This window comes from Sebastes fasciatus, chromosome 6 (genome assembly GCF_043250625.1).
Source record: "Sebastes fasciatus isolate fSebFas1 chromosome 6, fSebFas1.pri, whole genome shotgun sequence".
Classification (NCBI taxonomy): domain Eukaryota; kingdom Metazoa; phylum Chordata; class Actinopteri; order Perciformes; family Sebastidae; genus Sebastes; species Sebastes fasciatus.
Window position 1 is genome coordinate 23,589,779 of NC_133800.1, and position 27,768 is coordinate 23,617,546.

Sequence of the window (27,768 nt, forward strand, 5' to 3'; positions counted from 1 at the left end):
CACAATGATTCTTAGTTTCAGGTGATTATACACTAATCAAAACAGTTATATATATTATATTCCATTTGAGAAGATTGACAATTTCAAAATACAAGAGTGGTATCAATTTTGTCATATAACTCTAAGCCAGAAAACTATTGCTTTAGGACGTGTATAACAGCTGTATTCATTATGACGTTCACAAACAGGAGAACCCTATTGACTCTGAATAACTCTGCAGTTTAGTCTCAGTATAAAAGCTGTTTCTTCCCTCTTTCAGTGACATATTAGCAATCTGAAGCTAACTTATTAGGCGTGTAACCAAATCTAAGCTCTGTAGGGGACCATTATCATGTTTTCCATAAAGAGTTTCCTCAAACTCTAGTTTTAGATTACTCAGTTTCTTCACATTTCACGGTTGCTGTTTTGTCTTAGATTTAGGTAATTTAATACAGAGGCAATAGAGAAAACATGAGATTCATTTTTTTTTTTTTACAGAGCACTACACATTTTGGCACTCTGACTCGCAATGTGCACAAAGCATTTATTACATTATGGAGGCGAAATGGTTTCCGGAGCAATAAAACAAATTCTGTGTTGCATGTATTTGCCTTCATTTGTTGAATTATTGTTTTACATCATTTGGAAATAGTTCATCATTTGCTCCATTTTTACAATAAGTTTACCTGCACGCATGCTTTATTTTACTAACTAGATCAAGCAGAAAAGCAGCCATGTGAAATGGGAGTACAAAGAGAATGTGGCATCTAACTTCAATAATAAAGCAAGGAATCTCTGTCTGTCTGTCTATCTGTCTGTCTCTCTATCTGTCTGCCTGTCTGTTGGTGTGTCCTTCGCATATCTCGAGAACCGTTCACCTGATCTACTTCACACTTGCAGTGTTGAATTTGGTGTAATTTGGACGACACGTTCAATATTGATAAACTTTGAATAAACAAGCGAACAGCGCTCTGTTCAGCAGTGGGAGAGGGGCTTCAGGCTAGTCCAGCATGTCATCTGCAGTGGGAAGACCGTGACTTCAGTCCACTTTTAGCTGCTGGATCCTGGATAAAGCCTGCGAACACTACATGGGTGCTGGATTACAACCAAACTTTTCTTCAATTCCCTTTACTTCTTCACTTCAATGAGCACAAGAGCCTACAAGCATACTTGCCAACCCTCCCGATTTTCCCGGGAGTCTCCCGTTTTTCATTGCTGTCTCCCGGTTTCCTCCCAACTTCACAATTCTCCTGTATTTCTCCCGATTTATGACACATTTTCAAACCTTTTTTTCCTTAACGTTATCAGAACCTGTTTGTGGCACTGGACAGCGTGTCTAAGCCCTACTGTTTCCACCACAATTAACAATAAAGCTACACCAAATGTTGTTTCCTGGCAAAAAAGATCTGCTCGCGACCTCCCGACACAACGCGGTTTGTGCTGCGCTCACAGCGTGCAGCGCCCAAAGTCGGGCTTTGCCCAATGCAGTGAAAAGCCTTTGTGGTGCAGCGCAGGCCATTAGAAATAATGTGTTCTGGATCGCAGTGGTGTCATTGTCGCATTGGGTCTGAAAGGACCTTCAGTGAGTGAGAGAAATTGGTTGTAACAGGGACACCTGTGGCCGTTAAGTCAACGAAAATCAGCGTCCTGTTGCTCGCGCACGCACTACCTGAATGTGAGCGAGCATCCGTCAAAACAGTGAGGCAACACACGTCAGCTAAAACCACAATATCACGCTATATTTCACCTGCTTGGCAGTATTGTTAGCTGACCAGACGAAGGTCTGTCCATGAATCACTGCTGATCCTAGTGTTGGCTTTTCATGCCTCAGCCTCCCGACCACGGCCGGAGGGAACAGGGGAGACACCGGCACCCGGTCAGAGATGATAATGTTTCTCGCTGCGGAGCCCCATCACTTCACAAGACACGACAAACCTCTGTAGGTCTGAAGGAGCTGCAGCAGTTATTTCTGCACAAACGTCCACTAGATTCACTAGATATTCTCAGAGCTAAACTAACTCTTCTGCAGTGTGTAGTGTGCGCGCATGCACGTGAGAGTGGAGCGAAAGCGCGAGAACGAGCGCGATGTGTTAGTGAAGGCAAGCAGGCAGAGGAGCAGAGTAGCAGAGTACAGCAGAGACTCCGGCCCTGGAGACCAAAGCTACGGTCTCCCGGTCTCTCTCCTCCGACAGCCGCCAAGACTGTTTTGAAAGACGGGCTTCACTAGATATAACTTTGTGGTTTTGGTGCTTCCGTGTAGTTTGTGTTGGAGTCTGAGTCTGAACAGCGTAGCCACACGCGAGCGCGCATGGGACACCGACCCAGATTGATTTATACGTGTAAGAAGTTACAAACAGTCTTTTTAAGAGAGGGACAGTTTCTGTTTGGTTTACTTTATTTTATTTACCTGAATCTAAACCCACTATACGATCACTGTGTCAATGTATTGTACAGTGAATGGATTTTCAAATATGTAAACATACTGTAATCCTCAAAGCAATGGAGGATTTACCACTAGACAGAGCATGTGCTGTCTGTCCACAACAGATGACTATTCTACTCTATATATACTTTGTCATCAATGCAGATGTGGAATAAACCAGCTGTTACCACAAGCCTGACAAGCTCCGGGTGATTGATTCAGACAGTGAGACATCTCACAGAGGTCACACTAAGGCTAAATGGATGCTGGTCTGGATGACGTTACAACCAAACTTTTCTTCACCTCCCTTGAAGCAACAAGCATGAGGGGATAGCCTACAGGAACCACCCTGCCATCGCAACTCAAAATGTGTAAGTTACTAACTTCATACTAACATACTAATAATGTTGCCGCCGCTGGCAAAATAACTGTGCTAAGCCGGGTGGCCATCTGTGCATGTTAGTGCATGTGTGTCCCTCTGTGTGTGTCCCACTGGCTAGCTAATGGCCGCTGCTCTAACACTGTACTGACCAGTATATTTTGTGAGTGAAATCTGAGTCTGCAACGTAACCAACCGTAACATCTTTCAGTCAGGTAAATGTATTTGTACTGTACAATAATTTCCTCCAAAGAAGAAGTACACAGGAGTATACAGTTGAGTTGCATATTTTTTTAATGGCTTTTGGGGCCTTTAGTAAGTTATTTCGGGGTACAATGACTTAGAATAGTAACATAATTCAATAATTTTCACATTTAATCATCATAATATATCTATAGCAGTTTGAGGTCCTTTTACTTGGGGGTCCCAGGCAGTTGTCTACCTTGCCTAACGGTAAAGTCTGCCCCTGTTTTTTTCCCCCCTGAACTAGAATGTATTTCACCAGGGTTTCTGACCACGGTTAGCTGCGACTTGGGTGTGTTTTGGGGCTGATTTAGTGATTTGGGAACCCAGGCAAACGCCGTCAGGCTTTACTTTTCAGCCTATCTCTAACTGGGAATGTTGGTATTGGCAGTGGTAGAAGAAGTACTCAAAACTCTCTTTCTGAAGTAAAACTGTGTTTTTTTCCTGTGAACCAGACTGTATTTCACCGGTGTTTCTGAGTAGCCGCGACTGGGTGTGTGACGCAACTATGTCATGGCAGGTTTATTGCTGAGGACATAAGGAGGCGCAGTGTCGAGTGTGAAGTTGAGCAGTTCTTGAGAAAGCTTTAAGCTGCAATACCACAAGTCAGTCATGTTTTGCGTGTGCACTGTACTAGTAAAGTACATGGCAGATTTTCTCCATTGTTTTCTATCATTTCGGAACACAACCAGCAGCCCAGCAGGCAGTGTTGGGACTAATACAGAGAATATTGTGTACTTTTGGTCTGTAAGTGAATTTGGTCCAACTTCAACATGCAGCACGCCGTGCTCTGGCTGTGCTTTCTGTGGTAGAACTGAAGCAGAGAAACAAATGCCAAGTTGTCTGTTTACTAGTTAGCACTCTTGAGTTCCTCACATTTGCAGTCATTCAAGTTTAATTGCCATTTAGATGCATGGTGATTGTGTGTGTGTGTGTGGGTTGCGGAGGAAGACTGGTCCTAATGGAGTCATAAAGGCAATAATCTCCTGTAACATACTGTATTTGCGATGGTTAAATCAGCAAAAATAATTTTTTGCTGATTTCCCTGATCTCCCTCATGTTGGTTCTGTTACCTTCGGGCAGAGCCAGGCTAGCTGTTTCCCCCTGTTTGCAGTCTTTATGCTAAGCTAAGTGAAATTAAGCAGTCTGTAACCTTAGCTGACAGATATGAGATTGGTACCATTCTCCTCAGCAAGAATGTTAATAAGCACATTTCCCACAGACATTTTTAAGCTATTCATTTTACATAGTTTATAAGTATTGATATTGCCACAGTGTCTGTGGTATTCAGTGGAGGAAACAATGCAGCTGTGTCTTTTGAATAAGTAAAGAGACACTATTACTAACACATTCATGTTGGCACTATCAGCAATGAATCATGGATGTGGTGAAGGGCTGTATTTATCTGAGAACAGGACAGGGACTGAAGAGGGTTATCAACAGTTTCACACATCCACTGATTCCCTTTGATGTGAGATGCACCATAAAGACGTAAGAACAAGAACAGCGACTAGCAAGAATTGTTGGCGAAATCGTCATCCTGTAATTATTTATGGAGTAGAGCATTTAAAGTAATTACTGAGGTGTTCGCACAAAACAAGCCGGGCTGTGAGGCCTTTTTATTTTTATTGTCCACGTCAACTGATTTGTTCTGAATGGCTTCAATGGAAAAAGCACATTTCAGCAGAAGGTGTCACACCCATACATCTTGTTATGTGGTCATAGTGCTTACTTGCAAAGTGCCAGTCTTATTCATGTCTGAGTGGGCATATGCCACACAAAGGGCACTTCACACAGAATGGATTCTAGTAGAAGTAAAGTAGTTGTACTGATGCATTGACATGACATCACAGCAAACCTCGACATCAACACATATCTGGCTATCTTTGGAACGTGATGATGATCTTTGCTGTGCCTCTCATCAACAGTGAGAAAGATTGCAATGTACAGCTGTCTGCGCGCCACATCCATTTGACATGTTGACACAGTAGGTCCTTAAAAGTGCATGTGTCAGGAACTCGGAACTAATAGCGCAAGGTCTAACTTCAGAAGATTAGCCAAGCAGCGTCTTAAGCTGCGGCTGCTCCGGTGTTTAGAAGCCGTTTTATGAAAAATGTGTGTGGCACTCGTACGTGAGGAGAGAGAAATGAAGGCGACGGGAAGGGCTCTGCAGGAGTGGAAAATAAGTGAAATGTAAGTCATAGGTAGCAATATTTTGATAAAGTAATCATGCTTCAGGAGCAAAGCTCGGACTCCGATATCAGCCTTTGGTGATTCCACGGAGCTCCGCCGAACATGGCAGCATCAGATTTACAAATTGAAAATCATTAATAATTCTAACCAGGATGTGATAAATCTGGAATCACTCCCGATGAACCTGGACACACTTTCATAAATCAAAAAGATTACTTGGAAATTTTTTAAAATCTGATGTCAAAGTGTCAGGCTTACTAATGGTTTTTGTAGATCCCTCGCCGTGATATATCATTAATCTGAGATGCATTTGAAGTGTGTCACCGGGGCAATATGTGATCCCTCTAATATTAGGAATATGCTGGTCTGTGTCAATACAGGAGATAGAAAGGATAAAAGCGGGTGGGGGGTGCTGGGGAGGAAGTTGCCGTGGGTTACATTTTGATAAGGCAGTTCAATGAATAGCCTATATCAAATGACCATACACAGCAGGAACTAAATATCCTTTTACATGTGAGTGTAACAACAGTTCTGGTGATGGTGGTGCAGAGGGACTGAAGCTAACCTTTTTTTTTCTAAATTTTTTTGTCTGCCACTCAAACATTTTGTCTGCCACTTTTGAAATCTCTGCACTAAATGAAGGATTTACCTTTTAGATCTGATGTCAATCAATGTTCAATATATTTTACATAAAAAACATCATATACATGATAAATTACAGTGTTCGAATTACACCGTAGCTTCCAGGGGAGGCATATTTTTGGTACTGTACACAGTACTGTACTGTACTTTGCAATTGACATCTATAGTGGTTATTTGCATAAAAACACACAATTCAAATGATTATGATTATTTAAATATTTGCTTTGATTAAAAAAGTTGTTGGCAAGCTGTTAGGAAGTTACACAGGTCATAATTCCCTCTCTATCATCTATTTATATTGCTGTGAAAACATCCCCTACAAACAACTGGATTTATTCAAGTTTCTCGCTAAAAGCTTAATTCTATGAGATTACATTTGAACACATCATGATAACGTTGTAATTTACCTTCGCCCAATAATCATTTTACAGAGCAGACCGTGAACACCTCATAAATGTAACTCAATGGCACCTCTGTTAACGTTAGTGGCTCAGTTATTTATCCAAGCAGGACCGTGCTGCCCACCGGCTGCTAACAGGTAACGTTACTAACGCTCCTCCTTTTGATTACAACACAGATTTGTTGTTCACAGTGTAGCATTATCAAGGAGAAATAGGGTGCATCCCCTCAGGTTTAGAAGTAATAGCGCCATGCTTTTGAGCATTTTTTTTTCTCTTCGCCGTGTCTCCGGTCCCAAACAAACTGAATGATACAGCATGCGTATGCTTCATTTTGCATGCGTAACTGTCGGAAAGCAATAATAAGAGGAATCGATAGTCGCTGAGGCATGAGATGCCAAGGAATGGGACAACTAGGAACCAACGGGAACCGATTCTCTATTCCCATCCCCATCGTTTTCCCTGTCTGCCAAAGTGGCCTGACGATTTTATCCGCCACTGCCAACAATTTACCCGCATTTGGCGAGTGGCGGGTGCTAATTTCAGACCCTGGTGGGGCATCATGATGATAGTGATGATGATGACGATGATACATCGCAATCACTACTGTAGAAATGATAACAGACACTCTTGTATTTTAATGCAGCACTCGTGTTCCCCATGCTAAATCCTGAGAATATCCACACTCTGTATCCCCAAAATCCACATCACTGCTGAAACACCTTCTTTATTCTGAGAGCGGCGTTGCTGAGACTTAGGAGTGCTATTGTGAAGAAGGAGGTATTGACCGTGATGGTGAACAGTGCACCTCTGTAATCTAAATGTCATTCACTGAAAAGCATCTCCCACACAGCCAATGGCTTTCATCTGAATGTGCCTCCAAAAGATTCAATTACTTTTTCTCTCCTTCTATTTCTTTCACCCTCTGATCTCCACCCTCCTTCCCATGCACTAGTTGCTTATCTGCTGTGATTATAGTCATTATGAAGCAGCCGTGTCTGTAGTGAGATTTCATCAGGAGCAGACATGCTCAGCCAGCTGCCTCTGCAACCAGGTCCCGTTTAGTAAAGGAGCTGTACAAAGAGATGAAATACTGGATATTTCAACTACACTTCCTGACTTACCATAGAGTCTTGCACTCATGGCATAACATGGGATTACTAATAAGTATGCATTCTGTGCCATATATTCTGTAAACATTATTCACATTTAACAGGAGTGGCTCCATGTAGTGTAATGCACAGCTCTGACTGTATTTCCTATTCTGGTGAGGCGAGGGGAGAGGTATGGCAGCCTGAGGATAGAGGGCTGTATCAGACAACACAGCTGCTCTTTTCATGTTCAAAATCTGTTTCTCTCACGTCTCCGTCTAGGTTTCAGCGGAGGGGGTGGAGTTTAAATGCGATGGAACAAAACTCATTTTTTGACAATGACATCAAAGGAGATGGCTGCTTTTGTGTTTGAAGTGGAGCATGTTTGAAGTGTTCTGAAGACAGTGGAGTGGTAGGGCAAGTTCATTGTTGCTTCGCTCTGGGGATGATTATCAGCTGCTATCGGCGCGAATCTCTGAAACAACTGTCAGCATGACATGTGAATAATGATCTCCCTTTTTCACCTGCTGACGCCTAACCGACTCTGACACCTAAATACCTACAGTAGTACTCGAGTTCAGACATTCCTTCCTTCTTTCTTTCTTTGGCTGCAGTTTTAGGCAATTCTTGGAGATTATTGAAACCATTGCAAAATTTTATTTTAACTTAGCACTTATACACTCTATATTAATAATTTATAAATGATTTTATGACACACTTTAACACATAATAATGACGTTATAAATAGGTGATAAGGACATGTTAAGTGTTTATTAAAGTTTTATAATCATAATAGCATCTATAACTGATGCAGTCAATGAATGCCTGATAACACAGTGTAACATATTGTATCATACAGTACATCATATAATAGTTTTAAACACATCTATAAACAACCTTAAACTTGCTGTACATGTGTACAAACAGTTAAGAAATGCTTTATAACACGGTGTAAAATTGTTATAAGTCAATATATAAATATGTAAACTATCTTTAATATAAAATGGAGTAAAGTAAAGAATAATTATTATTATTCATAATAAACAATTTCAAGTTCTAACCTACAAAGAATTTGCACATGTGCACAGTCACCTAATAAATGTTGATTATAAACTTGTAGTAAGCTATAAGGATATCTGCTTACTGAAACAGAGAACTAAGATATCCGAATACCTCAGAAAACAGGATTCATGCACTAATAAATACGTATCAGTGTTGTGGTAACATTATTGTTATCTATTTATTACCCTTAAAAGGGGATTTTCTTTGCTTTATTAATACTGAAACATGCTTACAAAATATGTTAACTATAAATTACTTGTCAGAAGTGTGCAATAGAGTACATTGTAGTTTATACAAAACATGTTATTTATTTTTGCTGAGCATGAAGGTTCATCTTGTACAGACCTCTTTGCAGTGTGATGGAAACATTTCCTGATGCAGGTGTATTTATCATGTTAGTACATTCACCAAGTAATATTATGAATGTAGTACAAACATACTTAAAGTAAAATTAAACATTGGATATTTAATGATTGATGATCATAGTGTCAATATCTTAGTAAGATAATTTTACATCTTTCCAAACATAAATATAAATAGTGGTTGTGTCACAAACACAATACTTCTACCTGAAATATCAAATTGAGAAAGTATAGCTGCCATAAAAGGCAAACTTCAACTGGAGAAAGACTAAAGAGATAATTGTGATAACAAGATTACAAGTACGTTATCAATTACACATGAACTGTTTATATGCCAGTTATAAATGCTTCATAGGAGGAGTTGTAGTTATTAACAAAGACATTAATAAACCATTAAAAATGTCCTTATAGTTTCATTGTAGTGTGTTATAAAACATGTACTAATTGTTTATATACTGCTTATAAATAGTATAAAAGTGCTACCATCATTACTGTACATACTGTATGATTACAGATATGTACTGTTTTTATCAAGTAAGATTGCATTAATAAACATTATAGTAACTTATAGACAGTTTATTAAGTATTTATATATTGGCTATAGAGGTTCAAATAAAGTATACCTCATTTTTTATTAAAATTATTATTATTCAAAAATATATATTATGGATGAACATCCTCTTAGACATAATGCTACCAATGTCAAATGATGCTACATGTACATATGTTCTGTATTTTCACAGGAAATACCACGTTTTCCTCTTCAATCTGGTGATGGTGTGAGTCAGAGAGCAATGGCTGACACTGCTCTTAAATATAAACCAGTCATTGATATTAGCCACTCTCACATAACTGTGTGCCCTTAATGGTTACATTAACCTAGTAAAATAGACAAGTTAACAGTCCTCCCAATACGTGTAGTGAGCTGTAGATTTAGTTGGGCCTCTAAAATCCTCCTCCGCTAACTATTATTGTACATGGGTTGGCAGTCTATAGTCCAGCCTGTAAAATCTTTCAGGAAGGGTCATTAAGGATATTTCATTATCTCCATATTGCCAAGGTCAGGTTGTCCATATATCCACTTTACGGCTGCTAGGGGAATATGCTGCGACTGTAGTATAATAGACCAGAAAATGTCCACACCAGGAATGATGGGAAATCAATATTGGGCTCAGCTCATCAATACAAACCCCATTTTCACAAGCAGGAAGAAGGTACTCGGGGAAAAAATGTTGAGGGAAATAGATTGAATCAGAGCGCGAAAATAAAATAAAACAATGTTTTATTGTTAATAAAATGTTTGTTTTCTGGTGCACAATATGCTGTGAGACTCGTCACAGAAGAGGTTTAAACCGGTTTGGCTTGATTTTGTTTTAATCTGCCAGCACTGGATCAGGCAGTCCATAAATGTCCCCGCACAGTCGTGTAACCACGTTAAAGCAGAAAGAAACATGGGTTGTGGCAATGATTTGACCCATTTGTTACAGCAGTGGCAGGGGCCTCAATCTGCCGTTGGTTTGTTAGAAGAATGTTGATGCCTTCAGTTTATTGCAGGGTAATGGCGAGAAGAAATGTAGGATGCCGGCAAACAAAGGAACGTTTATATCATTACAACTTAGAGAGGATGTGCAGTGTAAACCATTCAGTCATTACTAAAGCACTATCATACTTTTCATTAATAAATCAAAGCCTGAACATAAAACCTACACAATGTTCTTCTAAGGTGCGAGGTGTAAATATTATAATGTGAAATTGTCAGTACATGTAAGCCATTTGTTAAATAAACATAGCAGAGCATGTTGTGGTCCAACAAGGAATTCACAATGTGCTATGGTGGAGAAAAGAGAAAACAGCCTGTGGTTGTTTAACCAGCCAGTGGTAGCCTTGGGCGTTGTTTGTTTATGCAGCACAGCTTCCAACAAATGAATATCACACTGGCAAACTGATGTTGGAAAAAAAAGGACTCTGCATACAAAAGCGTCTCCCTTCCTTTCCAAACGACTACTAGCATCAAAACAATCCGAAAATACTCCAAGTGATGGTTGTTAGGTCTCTTTCTCCGTTTTGTTGAATGTATGCTTTTGCCCTGGATTATTGTATGGCACCAGCACTGACTCACTACAGTTACTGTACAGTAGACACATAGTCTTTGTGTGAACATTACACATTGTCTGCTGCATGTTAATGGCTTATTGACCATGTATGGTGTAATGAGACCTTGGGTGCAGGGGCAGCCATGATATATGAGGGTGAAAATTGGCCTCTGCTGCACTGATGACCTAATTTCAATATTCAGGGACTTGGGGATGGAAATGACACTTTTCACATTTAAGTGCTTTGTATTAGCCCCTGGCTTACTGTACCTCTGTCTAATCCCAGTCCACAGACACAACCACACACTGCACACAGAGAGAGAGAGTGCACTGGCTGGTATGGACCCGCCAAATTACAACCATTCATTGCGGACACAGCGAGGTGTACGCCACCCTACAACCACCAGGCAGCGCGCACGGAGAGAGAGAGAGAGAGAGCGTTTGACTCGTTCTAGGAGTCACCTTCATCTTTTTCCGTTCTGCTGGCTTGATGCATGCATTCAAGAAAATAAAGCAGAGGCAGATTCCAAAAGGGCTCTGTCTTCAGAGATAACCTTGAGGATGTATGGCATTTAGCATTCTGCTCAACCCCGGCCATGGCTTCCTGAAAGCGGTCATGGCTTCCCTAAAGCACATATTTTGATCCCTAGCCTTGCGCGGGGGAACATTAACACCTTTTCATGCTAAATGGGAGAGTTTCCTATATTTTTTTCTTGGGCTTCAAACAGGAATTTAAACACTGTCATTGCATGTTAGGGCAAAAGGGGGATGAAGCTCAATGACCCATTTGCATTCCTGTCTGGGAGAGGAGGAAGAGGGTGAGGTATATATAGCAGAAGGTTGTGAAAATGCAGATTTATTTATCATTCATCCCTTATTTCTCTTGTATTAGTGAGTGGAGGTGTCATGTTTGGCACATCGAAACTCTGTGTTGTGCCAAAGAGATGTGACGCCAAGAGAAATAGGTGTTGTTTTAACCTTGAGCCTGATTTAAGCAAACATGAATATATTACGTGCAGTATCCCTCATCCCCCAGCTGACATGCTCGCACTGTATTTTTGCTATGCTACTGTATATTAAGTGCAGTTTTTACTGCAGACTGGAATATGAGGTGTCAGGTTCTGCACAAAGGACAAGTGAACCACAGCGTGGCAGCTTTGCTTTCTTCCTTGACAAGGGGAAAAATCGTGAAAGATGCTCTGTAAGCTGTAACAAAAAGTGCACATAGATAGATAGATAGATAGATAGATAGATAGATAGATAGATAGATAGATAGATAGATAGATAGATAGATAGGTAGTTTATTTTTTCACTCACCTGAGATGCCATATATAGAGCAGATGGGACAGTATGCTGGCCACGACTACTCCTACGTAAAGACTGTTTGCAGTGTGTGTGTGTGTATGTGTGTGTGTTTGTGTGTATTTCTGTGTGCCATGGGGACAGCGCAGTAGCTCACGGTGCTCCGACAGGTCCACCGTGTGTGGTGTTCTGCAGCATCAGCAGCCGGACAGGGGCCAGACGGTGGATTTATGATGCCAGGGAGCGGAAATGACCTGCTTCTGTCATTGGGTGTGTGCCCCATCACGAGAGGCCCTAAACTATATTGGCACAGCGCTGACAGACATGTTTGTCATCCAGTCAGTTTTGAAGATACCAAGCAAGGGGTATTAGTCCTTTGACAAGTCCCTCCACTCAATCTATGTGTGTGTATGTGTGTGCCACGTCCGTCTTTTCTGCTCCGTCTACTCTTTCCCTGGCGTTTTACTTTCAGAGCTGTTCTTTCGCATCAGCTCTTTGTTTGTTTCTCAAATTATACCTAATTCTTTAAGTGATTTTGAAAAAGTAACACTTGTTCTAATACTTACAGTATATCATAGTGTTAGTATATTGCATTATAGTATCTTACATTTATATTGTGGAACTATTCTGGGTTCAAATTTAATTCATGCACAGTCTTTACTAACTGTATCGGGAATGCGCTTTCAACTTTCCAGGCTTGAGTGTGGAAGTGTTGCATGAACAGTGACACCTTCTGTCATCCTGAAAAGGCCAAGAATGACTGGATGTAAAATTTCACTCACTGGTCATTTCACCTTGAAAATGTACAGTAGTCACACAGACAGGATTTGCATTAGGACTGCAAAGTAGTGATTAGCACCAAGTACTTACCAGCCGTTAACATATTTTAGTGTGTTTAGTGTTTTGTGTTTGTTGCATGTAAATGCAATTCCTCAAACGAGCAGTTGGTAACATTTTGGGGGATTTATTGGCAGAAATGGAATATAATATTAATAAGTATGTTTTCTTTAGTGTATAATAACCTGAAAATGTAAATTGTTATGTTTTCGGTACCTTAGAATGAGCTGTTTATATCTACATAGGGAGCAGGTCATCTTCATGGAGCCGGCCGCCATGTTTCTACAGTAGCCCAGAATGGACAAACCAAACACTTGCCCTGGAGAGGGCAAATTTGTGTTTTGTGTCGACCACCGTAGTTCTCCTACACGCTTGGCACACGGTAGAAGTTTAAGTTGGTTGCCATCGGCAACCTCACCGCTAGATGCCACCAGATGCTACACACTGCACCTTTAAGTTCAACTAAGAACATTGAAAAACATAAATTATTAGCTTGAGGTAGGGGAAGTTAATGTATGTATGTGTGGTCATACTCTATAAACTGGCTGTCAACATGTCAAATTTAACACGATAGTAACGCGTAAGGGCACATTTTTTTTAAAGCCACTAATTTCTTTAATGCATTACTTATTAAAACTTGCAATTTTTAGGCTGTAGCGGGCTCAGTTTGTCGCGAAGGAGGTGAAATAACGCTCCAAACATACACTAAATTTTGATAAGGAAAAAAATGGCAGCAACACGTTCCTATTGCATTGCATTGTTATGCTGTTATTTTATGTTTTAGCCGTCTTCAGTTAATCAGAGATAAACTGTACCTGCAAATCCATGCAAAAAAAAAAAAACTAACAGCATGCACTCCTGAGAGGACACTAGCTAATTGCCTTAGCATTTGTGTTTTAAGACCTCATTACTCACCATTCATTTTGCCGGCCAATTATCTGATCAACAATCTGTATTGAGCCCAATTTGGGTTTATTTTTACACATGATACAGGTTGAACAGAAGCTCAAAGATAGCCAGCGAAGGAAGTAAAGAGTGGCACATTGTTGTAAGACATATAAGAGATAGTTATTGTAACTTTAAATGTGTGATCATTGCAGGAATGTCACCACATAGTTATATAGACTTGGAGAATATAAAGAAGGATCCTGCTAACATTGGCAACAAAGACCATAGACTGCCAAGTGGGTAATAAAGGATCCAGCTGTAATTTAATCACGATCATATCTTAAATCAATCTTTTGTCAGCGTAAAATGGATGAAAGATGCTGTAACAAAAGCAATCTCACAACAGTAAATCACTCGATCAGCTCATTTACGAGATGCACAGCATTTATTAAAGGACTAAAAAAGAGCACTCCATTAAATACTTTGCACCATATCTTTAATAGGAGTACAAAAATCCCATCTGATTTTTAGGCGTTTTGGCATTAAAATGTCTGACCTACTTATGTGATTCACACAGCAGACACCAAATTCTGTTTCTATCCACTTGAACTTCCAAAGATTTCCTCCATCACCAAGCAACCATCTACAGAGCCTTGCCTCACCCATCCACTCCAATGAATATTTTATAAAGATGCAAAGATTTCCTCCATCTCAGTGTATAATCAAATGCACACAGTGCTGCAGGGATTTAAAGAAGAGATATAAAGTCACATCTTAAGGAAGAAATCCATTTTTCTCTAGCCTTGCATTCATTTAGGAATCAATGCGCCTCTCAAGAGACTGGCTATTTGAATCACACACACACACACACACACACACACACACACACACACACGCGCACACAATTGGAAACCTTTTTGTTATTATTCTGATCTTCTGAGCTTTAAATGCTTTCAGACAGCAAGCATTAATGGACTGCAGATACTTAGAGGGCTACCGTGTAATGGTGCTTAACTCAACACTTATGAAACATGTTAATTAGGAGAGAAAATAAGGTCAAAGCAGTGAACAAAACACAGTACTCAAACATAATATATACAGTTTGCATTCATAGTCTGTAAGTAACAACTGGTGTATTATTGTTATGCAAAACAGACTCACATCACTTGATACATTTAGAAATGACTTCTGCATTTCAAGCGACTAATGTGATAATTTTCCTCATCTTGCTTAGAGCTGATGTTTGTGACTAAATCTTACAAATTCTTTCCATTTTACAGAGATAAAAGAAAAACACTGAGGAGTGATTAATTTAATACACATATATTTTTCTATAATTATCTTTATTTTCTGCTCAGCCATATTCACATTAGAGCGAATTCAATGCCCTTTTAATATCTGATCCAGTGTTTTCCATGGAACTATTGGCACAGTGTGCAATCCATTTGGGGCCTCTTGTTATTTTTATTGTCATGTTTGAAATGCTGTAAAGCTGAACTGTTTTAATTAGTACTCTGCACTTTATGGAGATCATTGTTCACGCTTGCCTAATTATGTTGAGATGGCCCAAATCTCCATCAAAGGAAACCATTATCCTACATCGATGGTAAAGCGGCGGGATTCCATCTTCGCCCCCTAGACAAGGCTATTACTGCTCTGCCTCGGCTTGGACACGCTAAATAAACACATCAATTTCATAGGTCTGGAAAGTTAGAGATTGTAGTTATCAGCTGCGTATGGTTGATGATACAGATACTGTACTGTGCATCACAAGTGTTTTTGCTGGATGGATCGACCAGCAGATTTGTGCTGTACAATTTCTCTAACCTCTGTTTAAAGCTACTTCCTGATGGGAAACCAGTAGAAAGAAATGAAATGCTATACCTCCATTACTTACATATTCCTTTGTAATGTCTTCCTAATGGCGGTATTTAAGAGCAGTGGGGGAGGGTGAATGATTGGTGATGTGGTCTTTTTTTTTTTGCATGCATCCTTGCCTGAGAGCCCTAGTGAATGTGATGGTTTCAGATTTGATTAGGCAGCCCAGGGGCCTCAGCAGTCCAGCCCTGCAATAGGCCAGCAGGGGCCTTGTACAGGCGTCTCATTGCTCACCATGCCTCAGTGGTGATGTACACATCGAGTGTGACCGCCCGCTTGATTTAAACAGCAGTCCAGCCTCGATGTGGGAGTGCGCTCACTCAGTGCAATATTGTGGCCCATTCATCCAGTAACCACTGGACATTGGTCTCTGCCAAATGCGTCGGGCTTGCCACCACATTTGTGTTTGGAGTGAGAGAATCGATGGTGTACGAGCGCCGTGAGACTTCATGCTTGTGTGCCACGTTCCCTTAACACTGCACTAAACACATTTCAGCACATATATTGACAGGAGCAGATTCAGTGCAGTGTCACAGCGTTAAATCCAATGAATTCAAACTTTATTTTATTTTTCTCTTCCTACCTGCTACCTAGCTAGTGTGTAGCAAGTATACAGGGCTATTAAGAAGCCCTGGCTTGCGAGACTATTTAATTCTGAAAGATGAAACAACACTGTTTTACTCTTTCTTACTGATATAAGCTTGCTCCAATACAGTCAGGGGTTTTGTTGCTATGGCCTTACTTTGTCTGGCATGACCAGTAGAGTATGGTGGTTAATATTAACTAATGTTGGCTGGCTTTAGATAGATATTACATAGACTGGATATACTATATATTTTTAAGCCTGGAGTTCGGCATTTTGGCCGTCGACATCTTTTTTTTTGGCTGTCGCCATCTTGGAAGTGAATGAGAGGGTGGAGCTAAGTACAACTAAATGCTGAATAAGACATTTGTATATGCGACCAAAATGCTCCAATTAACTTTAATGAACTGAAAACTCACTGGGAAAGGCTTAAAGTTCTTAGACGAAAACTGGATGACACCGTGGTAACGACCTGTCAATCACAAGGTAGCCACACCCTAAAGCCTACTCTGCTTTATGGTCTATTTGATTCTAAATGGGATCATAATTTACTAAATGAACATCATGCTGTATTGAAGAAGACTTGAAACTAGCGATTGAGACCATAAACTCATGTTAACAATGTTTACTGAGGTAATAAATCAAGAGAGAAGTAGGGTCATTTTCTCATAGACTTCTATACAATCAGACTTCTTTTTGCAACCAGAGGAGTCGCCCCCTGCTGGCTGTTAGAAAGAATGCAAGTTTAAGGCACTTCCGCATTGGCTTCACTTTTCAGCCCTCGGAGGTTGCCCACTGAGATATTGTTAGCATTTACCATCACTCCGTAATCTACACATGTGCCTACAGTTGTCCCCGTTCAGCAGAAGTTACATACTGTAAGCTTGCTTTATTGTTAGCGACTGAATAGTCAGAAAACATATAACTTGGCAAATAGTTACACTATGATACATTGAAAGTTTACAGTACATTCCTTCGTTATGTATTGTTATTCAATAAAAAAAGAAAAATGATCAGGGCTTTAAAGATTCACAAAATTCATGGTTTTACTTGGTACATGAAGGTGTTGTTATGATTTAGTTGGCAGCGTGCTATAACATTCCACCTAATATAGGTGTAATATTTCAGATCGTAGAATAAAAAGGCTCTTCCTGACCCATTTCTGTGTATCCTCAGTGGATACTTTAGTTGAACACAAACACAAAAACGTTGATAAGAAGATATCTTCAAAAGAAAATGGTGAATTGTTCTCTTTACAATGTGTACCCTTGTACATGATGCCATCCATTAAATTCCGCAGTACATCAATGCATCCCTACAGTCCAGGCAAAATGAGTTTCACTATTCAGTGATGTCAGATAGATCCTTTTGCATCAAGGATTATGGAAGCTGTTAATTCTTACAATAACACAGCTTAATGTTCAGTAAATCCAGACCTTTTGTAGAAAGTGACTGAGGGACCTGTGATGATGACTGACCGACTGACTGCTTTGCACTACAGATGAAGTTAAATTTGTACATCCAATGGGCTTAAAACAACTGAAACCATTTTCTCACTTGCATAGTCATGCACAGCAGCTTGGGTTCTGCCCACGAAAGGGTAATGAGGAAATGCACAATGAAGTTTTTTTAATGTTTTGATTTAGATCTCTTATTCATTGCTGCGGACCAAACAATGATTCTATTTGCAATTTAGTGGCCTTGTAAACTCGCCCATCACACCATTCCTTTATGTGAGAGCACAGCAGCCTGTGAGCACCGAAGTTATATTTAGAAATTCAATTCTTTACTCAGACCCTCAGCCTACAGGCCTTTGCTTTGCACAAAATGAGCAAAGTTATTTTCATTTCCTAATGGTCACCGCAGCCAAGCAGTAATGAGCAGGGCCAAGGAGGATTGTTATTTTCTTAAGGACCAAATTAAAAAAAGAAAGCGAGATAGAAAAAAGAAAATCCTGAGTAGTTCCATCATTACAAAGGGAAGCCTAGAGGAGAGTTTGCAGTTCATTAGTCTACACGCTTGGTCCTCCTGGTCCTACAGGGTGAGGGAATATAGGTGATAAATTGTGCATCCATTCACTTCCACAGTGCAAGTTGTCATTAAAGGCCCAATCTGGAATTGGAATATAGTGCCACCTTTGAGATCCACCTGCTGCTGTTGCTGTTTGTATTTATTTTTGTAGGGCTGGGGACTTTTATAACTCCCACAGAGAATGGCTGAGTTCTTGAAATAAAGACTACCAGCTATGTAATAGCCTTTAAATGTATTTTCAAGCTAGAATGATTTAGCTTTTGTAAGGTTTATAAACACTAGGAAAAATGGACCTGGATTTGTTTTTTGAAATGCTGTTTATAGAAGAGTGACTGGCAGATTTCTTTATATTGTCCAGATGTACTCATCAAGAAATCCTGTGTATTGTTGTGCTACACAACAACATATGTACTGTATGTAAACATCCTTAGGAGTTTAATGTGTACTGTATGTACACATCCTTAGGAGTTTAATATACTTTACTCGGGATGTCACGAGAACCGATACTTAGATACCAAGTTGATGATGGTACTAATCTTTCTACAGTAAGGCAGATACCGTCAGGGCTCAAGACTAACGGTGTCCCGTCGTCCTACGAATGATAGAAAATGTGTTTGGGACGCAGTAAACTCACTATCGACGCATCCAGGGGACGTACTGTATTTTTTCCCTGATAATGCTAGATTGCGAACAACAAATCCGTATTGAAATTGTCAGGACGAGAGCTAGTTAACATTACCTGGTAGCTCCATTCAGGACTGTGATGCTTACCGGCTGCTAAAAGCTAGCGTTAACTAGCTCTTGTCCTGCCGATTTCAACACGAGCATGAGCATTGGGCAAAGGTAAATTCTATTGTTATCATGATGTGTTCAAATGTAATCTTGTAAAATATAGTTTTTTTCGAGAAACTTGAATAAATACAGATGTTTTCACAGCAATATAAAATAGATAATAGAGAGGGAAATATGACCTGTTTAACTCACTAACGTAAACAATATGCTAACGGTAATAAAGGAGTATATGTTGAAGTACATGGGATTTATTTTTTTACTTTTATTTTTTTACCGTGGTATCGAATAGGTATCGAGAATCGTGGAATTTCCCTATCGACTACTACATTTCTGCTATCGTGACATCCCTATACTTTACAATCCACTGATTCTGGTTCAGTGCAGTGTTGCTCATCGTTTGTAGATACAGCACCATAGGTGATGCTTGTGTGCTTTATTCATAGGTGAGGCCCCTGCTGTATATCAAATAGAGGTAAAGCTGCCAGGTACATGATGTCGGTCTTACAGTTTTGGACTCTTCAACTGTGTTGCTGTGATGAAGGTTGACATGTGAAGTATGACATCATGCCAGTGGGCAGCTTTTTTTGAGCTCTGCACCAGTGAGGTCACTGGTCTCCTAATGACTTCCTCGGGGTTCATAGCCGGCCTCCTTCTCTGCAGCCCATAGGGTCTCCCCCTCCACCCTCCACCCTCCACCCTCCACCCAGCGCGCTGCTCACCCAACACGGGCAGCTCAACGCTTGGCTAGCCTCTCTGCTCATTGTTCTTAATCAAGAAATGTGAGGCATAAAGATGCAGCAAGTCAGTTCATGCATGCCCAGTGGGGTCCTTTTTGTCAGACAGTCAGATGAAGCCGAGTGGAAAAAGCCTCTTATGCCGCATACACACACACACATACAGAGGAATTGTGTAGCGAAATGATGGCTACCACTGGCTGGTTTGTATGCAAGATGATCACATATTCACTTTACATGAATATAAGCTCTTGCACATGATCTAGCATTGGATACAGTTGTTGTGCATTGTAATATAACAACAGCACTTCCTCAGATCTTCAAAGCAATATATTTTCAGTACAATATACTGCGTATTTATTCTTGGTCCAAGTAATGGACCACAGGCCTAGAGTGATTTTTTTTTCTTTCTACTTCTGCATCTAAAGGCAGGATGAGAGGCATGTAAATCAGGCAGCCCATGTACTTCTTTAATATTTAACATAGGTTATTAGACAGGGCAAAGATTTGACCCCCGAGCGCTTCTGCACATCACATGAATAACTAATGTTGGCTGATTATGTTAATCAGTAGTACTAGGCAGTGATGACCAGGAACGCAGCACCACTGCTGCAGGAGAGAGCTATAATCTCAGACGCATCACAAAAACACAGCCCGAGCCCATCATTAGCTCTGAAACACAGCCACTGCACACTGTGTGCAGCACAGGGTGATTTACACTTCACATGCCCAGCTTGAATTTTCCTTTAATATGTATACTGGAGATAAACATGCTGCATTTGTGAAGCTACTCGCTGTGATCTCCCTTAACAGATAATCAAATATTTGCATAATGATAAGAACACTGAAGCTACACCAGGCAACTCTGCATGTCGGCAGCTCCGAATGGCAGCGAGAGGAAAACTGAAAATGTTAAACTTTGATATCTAGAAATCATGTAGTCTAATGTGACTGCTACTCAAACACTCCATCTTATATTACCGGCCGTGCTTGATGCCAGATTATACCAAAGACACAACAACAACAAGATTATCAGAGGGTGCAACACTTGGAAAACGTATATATGTCACTTTATTTGGGCTGTCAATCGATTCAAATATTTAATCGTGATTAATTGCATGATTGTCCATAGTTAATCTTGATTAATCGCACATTTTTATCCGTTCAAAATGTACCTTAAAGGGATATGTGTAAAGTATTTAATACTCTTATCAACATGGGAGTGAACAAGTATGCTGCTTTTTTCAAATGTATGTATATATTTATTATTGGAAATCAATTAACAACACAAAACAATGACACATTTTGTCCAGAAACCCTCACAGGTACTGCATTTAGCATAAAAAATATGCTCAAATCATAACATGGCAAACTGAAGCCCAACAGACAACAACAGCTGTCAGCGGCTGGTCGGATTTTTAAGAGGTTCATTAAAAATCGCAAGTTGCGTTAATGTGTTAAAGAAATGAGTGGAAACGAATTTGCGTTAACACGTTATTATCACGTTACCTTTGACAGCGCTAAAATTTATATTTGAAAATTTATGAAGGTAAATTCCTCACCAGGAATTTTTGGGGGGCAAATATTGCAGATCAACAGAATAACATCCCAATTATAGTTTGGATGAGACACCTCTGTTACTGCCTCTTAAGGAAGAGTTTTTTAATTGATAGCAGCTTTTTGTAGGAAAATTGTACGAAAATTCTTCAGTGTGCATCTGTGTGGATTCAACAGCTATGCCAGCTCTGACATTTTTATCATATGAGTGAGTGAACTTAAGGTGAGCTCAACGAAAACACCCACATTTTTTTTTTTCCAAAGATGACAGTGCTGATTTTAAAAGCTTATTGCTGCGTCATAAAGCAAGTGCCTGTCCTCTCCCCTGTTTGTTTTGAGCCAGAGATAAAAACGTACTCTCGGAAAGCCATTTAGAGGTAGAAGCGGGTTGATCGTGGCTATATTCCATCCCCATCACCAGAGTTCTTTGGCCTCCACCATAAAGAATTCCAACGAGACAATTTTGCGCAGTGTGGGGTGAGCTGACAGGGAGTGTTATTAAAGCGCAGGGCGCTGACCGCTCTCAAAGTTATTAAAGTGCTGTGAGATTGTGTCTGTGATAGCCCTGCCGGTCGGGATGTCCTTCACACACACAGGTACATTACAGTGGGGATGCGGTCATCGCAGGGAGAGGGGGGTGAGGAGTGGGGGGGGTACTGATAGGCTCACCAGGACCCACTATGGAGCACTGTCATTGTCTTCATTCCTCCATTAACGATAGCCATAGTTAACCTCTGGCTGAAGATTCCTTCTATTATCAGTGTAAATAATTCTGAATTATAGCCTCCTAACATTTTCAGAGTTGGATGCTCAATGGTTGCACAGGACATACAGTTGATTACATGAACCCTATTTTAAAATGTAGCATGCATACACCATTTGAATTGAATGATATAAAATGCTGTGGCATTGTAAAGCATTACAGGAAATGTTAGGACTTTGATAGTGTTCTTCATGGCGACATTAAAGTGGAAATGAAACCTTCAATTAAAGATATGGCTGACATTGTTTTGTATTTTTCTGTTAGTGGAATATTGACATATTTGGAAATGCATTTTTTTTGAGAGAGAAGATGAGAAGATTGAGAGAGAGGCCAGACGAGAGTGTGTTTGTTTATGAAGTAAAAAGTGGAGCTAAGAGTCGACATAAAAAGGTACGTATTCTTTTTACGTTTGTCTTTTGTCTTTTACAATATTATATTAGAGCTAACGCTAGCTACGTAAATCTGTTGCTTGTTTCGAATATTGTAATATACTAAGGCCAAATGTAAAAAACTAATGCATATCTTTTTATGTCGCCTCTTTACTCCACTTCAAATCAAACATTCTCATCTGGTCTCGCTCTCTCGCGGGTTGAAAATCAAGCTGTTCCACGTGGCGATCCCCCTAGAGGCCTGGAGAACTTGTGTTGTGTTGACTGGATATGCAGCGTTTTTCTGTCGCATTTGTTTTCGGCGTTTGTGTTTTTTTGTCTTTGCATTGTTTCTGTATTTGCAGCCTGTCAATGTATTTGTTTTGGCTTTCTGCAGCATGTTTTTTTTTTCATTTGCAGGACCTTTTCGTTGTTGTATTTGTTTTGGATTTTTGTATATGTTTTTTTCTCCTAATGGAAATGGTTTTGGCTGTTGTAGCACGTTTGCCCCTGTCGGCCATCGTAGGAAACAGCTAGCCTAGCTCTGGCTTTTGTTACCTTTGGGTAACAAAATCCACCTCTGAGCACCAACTGTAAAAACTACACTTTGTGGTTTTATAGGGGGTTATGTAAAACCACCACTACTTCTTGGATAGGCCCACTCTCTGAACCAAGCTAAACGGCTGCTGGTGGTAGATTCATAATTAACAGTCAATGGTATCAACCTTCTCAACTACATTTCAGGAAAATGTCAAACTGTTACTTTAAAGTTTGACGTTTCTCTAGATTACAGTCTTCTTTTATTGTGTATGCCGCCATTCTGGCTACTGCTATGCTAGCAACTATACATTCTTCTTGTCTTTTCATCTCCTCCCATGAAGCAGAGGTTATTTCATGTGGAAGATCTAGCTAACAAAAGATCACAGATGCAGTATAGGCTACAAATACATGATTTTATGTAAAATATTGTAATTATTATTTAAGAAATATTTGTAAAATGTAAAAAAAAAAAAAAGACTGCGTATAATATATAGCAAACTAGGGAAGCTAAAGACATCACCGGTCTGCTCTATGTGTTCAGCCCCCAGGTGAGTCTCAGGTTTGAATGTGGGGGCAGCTGCCTGTGTAAAATGATAGGCAAATGGGAGGAGGGCTAATGGACTGATTCTGTGTGTTTTAGAGGAGAGGGAAGAAACCTGCAACATCAATCTGCTGTCGGCTCCCTCTCAATCTGTTTCAGCTCCACTCTGACATGACAGCATGGGGGACTACAGCCCTCGATTCATCACCGGGTCTGGAAATAACAGGACACCTCCAGTTTGTCATACTAGATTAGTCTGTGGCCCGTAACCACTGTCCTTAATAGAGTCTCCAGCGTTTCATCCGAGGTGTCCACTAGACCACCACTGTAGACCTCAGGGGGAACACGGAGGGTGTATCGACATCTCTTGTACGGGCTTACATGTGGAGACCGCAGCAGTGTATTTCACCTCTACTGTGTACCTGAAGACGAGGAACCAAAGCCATTCACAGCTTCTGCCATTATATATATATATATTTACCTTTTTCTTTATTATGAGATTCTAGCACACAGAAACTCTTCTCAGATTCAGGCTCAATTCTCCGGGGCCCACACGTCTATATCCAGCACATAAAATCAATTGATTGTAATCCATAATATTTCTTAATTGGCGATTAGCTGTTACTTTGTGGATCACAGGTCCTGGCAGTGGAATTAGCCTCGGTCTTTAATAAGTGCTTGACCATCCAGCGGGGAAGTGTAATGGACAGTGCAGGGTTGGGCCAGGACTGTGATACAGTAGCTCCTCACCGCCTCCCCTCCTGACCTTGACTGGCAGTATGGCTCTTTGAAAATCTAAGTGCCCATCTTACAGTATGCCTGAAGCAATTTAGGAGTCCATACACATTCATATAAGTCCAACTTATTGATTCTTTTGCTGCTGTTCACACACAGTCTGGCAATGTAGAGTTTCAATTATCACTATGTGACCTGCCATTGTCTGGGGGGAAAAATGTGATCTATAGCCGGGGAGCCTGAAAGTTTGCAGAAAAAAACAACAAAGAAAATATGTGAAACATCGACACCACCAGCATGTGTTTAATAAATAGACCTTTTTGTAGACATAACGTAAAAATAGCTTGGAGCTTTTTAGACATACACGTGATGTCCAAGCTCCCAAGACCAACGCTGCAGGACAAAATAAACCTAAAGTGGACAAAAAGACCAGTCCATGCATCAACTGACACTCAATGATTTCTCCGTGTAATTATTGTCAGCATTGTCTGCAGACATATGTAGGCAGCAGAGTCAGGGCCCCCTGATGGATACAGGACTGCTGGTGTGGGGGGGTTGCTTATTTAGCCTGGGATGATGTGCGCTGTCTCTGGCTCCAGAGGCTGCCCCTCTTCCTGTTTACCTGGGAGTCCTTTGGGGTGAGGTTGAGCTGAAAAGCCCAGTCGGAGCCAGTCAAAGGGAGCGTGGCGCAGTCTTGACCCTGGCGCTCCACTCATTGTGTAGTGCAGCGGTGTAATGAGGCCCTGTGTGGATATTGATATGACAGAACAAAAGGCCAAGGTGCAGTAAGGACAGCAATCCACACGTTTCACACCATTTGTTTTTCACACCGTATCCATCACATTAATGGGTCACCTTTCTGTGACAGCTCATGATTACCTGCTTACCCATGGAGAGAAAAGGGGGTGAGAGAGAGAGAGAGAGAGAGAGAGAGAGAGAGAGAGAGAGAGAGAGAGAGAGAGAGAGAAAGCCTGGTAAGTGCAGAGAGAGAGAGAGATAGGCAGGAAGATAGGGAGCGAGGGTGCTCCAGTACTGAGGGTAAAGGGTGAGTTGGGGTTGGAAGGGGGCTCAGGGAGCAGGGGGATGGGAACCTAGTGCCATTTTTTTTATTCTTTCATGAAGATTGGCTCCAGCCCTGTCATCATCCCCACAGAGTGAATTTATGACAGGTCAGCTCTCCATGTAGTCACCTGATGGATGGAGAACATCCAAGTTTATTTGGGGCACAGTGGAAATGGCCGAACAATTCCCTAAAGCACCAACAGATTTTTCCTTCTCTTTTTTTTATAAGCAAGGGGAACACTTACATTCACCACTGGAGATTCCCAACAAAAAAAAACATTGTCAATTGTACATTTGTATTCTCATTTTTCACCTATTTTACCTTCCTAAAGTGCCTTTTTTAATTGTCGGGTTTATAAGGAATTGTAAGGGCGTAATGGATCTACAATGCCTTGTAAGTGAATAATTATTGGCAATAAAATACTAGAGAGCAAAGGCTTTTCTCCCATTGATCACATATCTTGATATGCAGTTTTATGAAGTATGAATATTTGCTCTGTTTTCCCTCCATCTCTCTGTTGATTATTGCCCATGCATGGCTCATTTGATGTAATGTCCAGCAATTTCAAATGCTGAAACTCTTGACTTGGATGTATTTTATTGCCGCAACAATGAGTCTGCTGCTGATACTTTGGAAGGAAGATTTAGACAAAATGTCATTCTTTTTTCTAATAAAGGCTGTTCTGACACTCGCTCTTGGCCTCACATGGAAATTACAGACTATTGCAGAGGAATACTTAGGTGTGATTTCCAAAAGTTAGAACATAGTTTGGCTTCAGAGAGTCAGCGGCGTACACTGAATACAAAAGAGCTTTTGTTCTCACCTCCTCGCAGTGTTTGATCGCATTTTCAGTTGCTGTTTTGCTTGGATCTTGCAAACATGTTCTGCTTAGCTCAACAGCTATTGATGCCTTCCATTCCCAAAGCACCGCCACCGGTGTCATCTATGAAATCTTAAGTCACTTAAGACGAGCTTTTCAACTTCCAGTGATTGCGAGGAAATGGCAAGATCCCATTTTATGATAAAATAAGACTACAGCTATGTATCTTTGGAAAGCCTTAGCTCAGCATATCAGGTGAGAGGCAGGGGAGGAGGAAAGAGGAGAGAGAGAGAGAGAGATCACTTTGTCCCAAATTAAAAGTCAGGGTGTCATCTTTCGCTCTAATTGCCTGGAACCATTATTGGACACTGCAAAAAAAATAGTGTCTGCATATGCATTTATTTTGTAATCCATTGATGTACTTCACTCTGAGCCTAGTCTACAGGGACCAAACCCCAGGCATGCAAACATGCTCTTTTTGTATGAATGGGGGAAGGATTGCAGCCCGTACTGCAGAGAGACAGTTTGCCATATGTCATAGCACCCAGCAGATATGAGGTGATGGTGTCAATACATCTTGCGTCTGCCCAGTGGAGGCTTACTCCGCATTACACTAAAACATGAATAATATGAGGGGAACAACGCTGTGTTGGGCCGGGACGTAAATCAGAAGGGAGAGAAATTGCTGACAAGTTTTGCTATTAAAAGATAATTGTAATCAAGGTGCAAGACGAGCAATGAAGTGGTGATAGCAGATAGATAGACAGCTGCAAAAGATGGATTGTTTTAATTTGCACCAATTAAATTGAAGTTCACTGGATCATCTTCCTCAATCTTCATGAATACTTGATTTTCTGGCCGCTACAAAGCTATTAAAAAGAGTGATTGGACTCTAACACTTGCTATACCATATTTTATGCTATACTTTCATTAACCCTTTGTAATAATATATTTTTTAATAAGAGCAACTAATAGACATACTACTAAGCACAATATAGTATGCATATTATGTGCAGATTATGTATATCGCCTTGTCTGTAAATTATCTCATGATAACAACTGATGACTGTCAGAATTTTGAAATCAGCCATTTGTTTGTGTGTAGAGAATAACTTTTACTTTTATACAAAAATTATGATCTCACTGTTTCATCTTCACCTTGAACATTAGTAAAGCTGTAAGATTATACTGTATCGTCATGACCAGTAGGTTCTTAAAGGTTTTCTATACGATATTCGGAGCATTGATTTAGCATCAAACAACTATTGTCTATGTAAAGATATAGAGGAGTAATGTCTACTTGAGCAGAGAATGAAGTCACTCTCCCACTGTTTGTGTTGTAATCCGAACTTCTCCTTGCCAGCTTTTTAGTGCATGTTTTTGCATGTGAGTGTGTCCCACTGGTTAGCTCATGGCCGCATAATTTATATATATATATACATCCCATATTTGTTGTTGTCACCAAATTCCAT

General features: G+C 40.4%; 1 protein-coding gene and 1 long non-coding RNA gene across 2 annotated transcripts in view; one reads left to right on the forward strand and one right to left on the reverse strand.

Annotated features, from left to right (window-relative positions):
* The first annotated feature begins 2,533 nt into the window (after window positions 1-2,533).
* The window catches only part of mvb12bb (multivesicular body subunit 12Bb), a 142,789-nt gene continuing 117,554 nt past the window's right edge, over window positions 2,534-27,768 (forward strand). Inside the window, exon 1 of the mRNA XM_074638630.1 lies at window positions 2,534-2,772. The gene's annotated coding sequence lies outside the window, so the exon portion shown is untranslated. The remainder of the gene's footprint in view (window positions 2,773-27,768) is intronic.
* LOC141769496 (uncharacterized) overlaps window positions 17,790-27,768 on the reverse strand; it is a 97,938-nt gene continuing 87,959 nt past the window's right edge. Inside the window, exon 2 of the long non-coding RNA XR_012594304.1 lies at window positions 17,790-21,084. This is a non-coding gene — a long non-coding RNA (uncharacterized LOC141769496). The remainder of the gene's footprint in view (window positions 21,085-27,768) is intronic.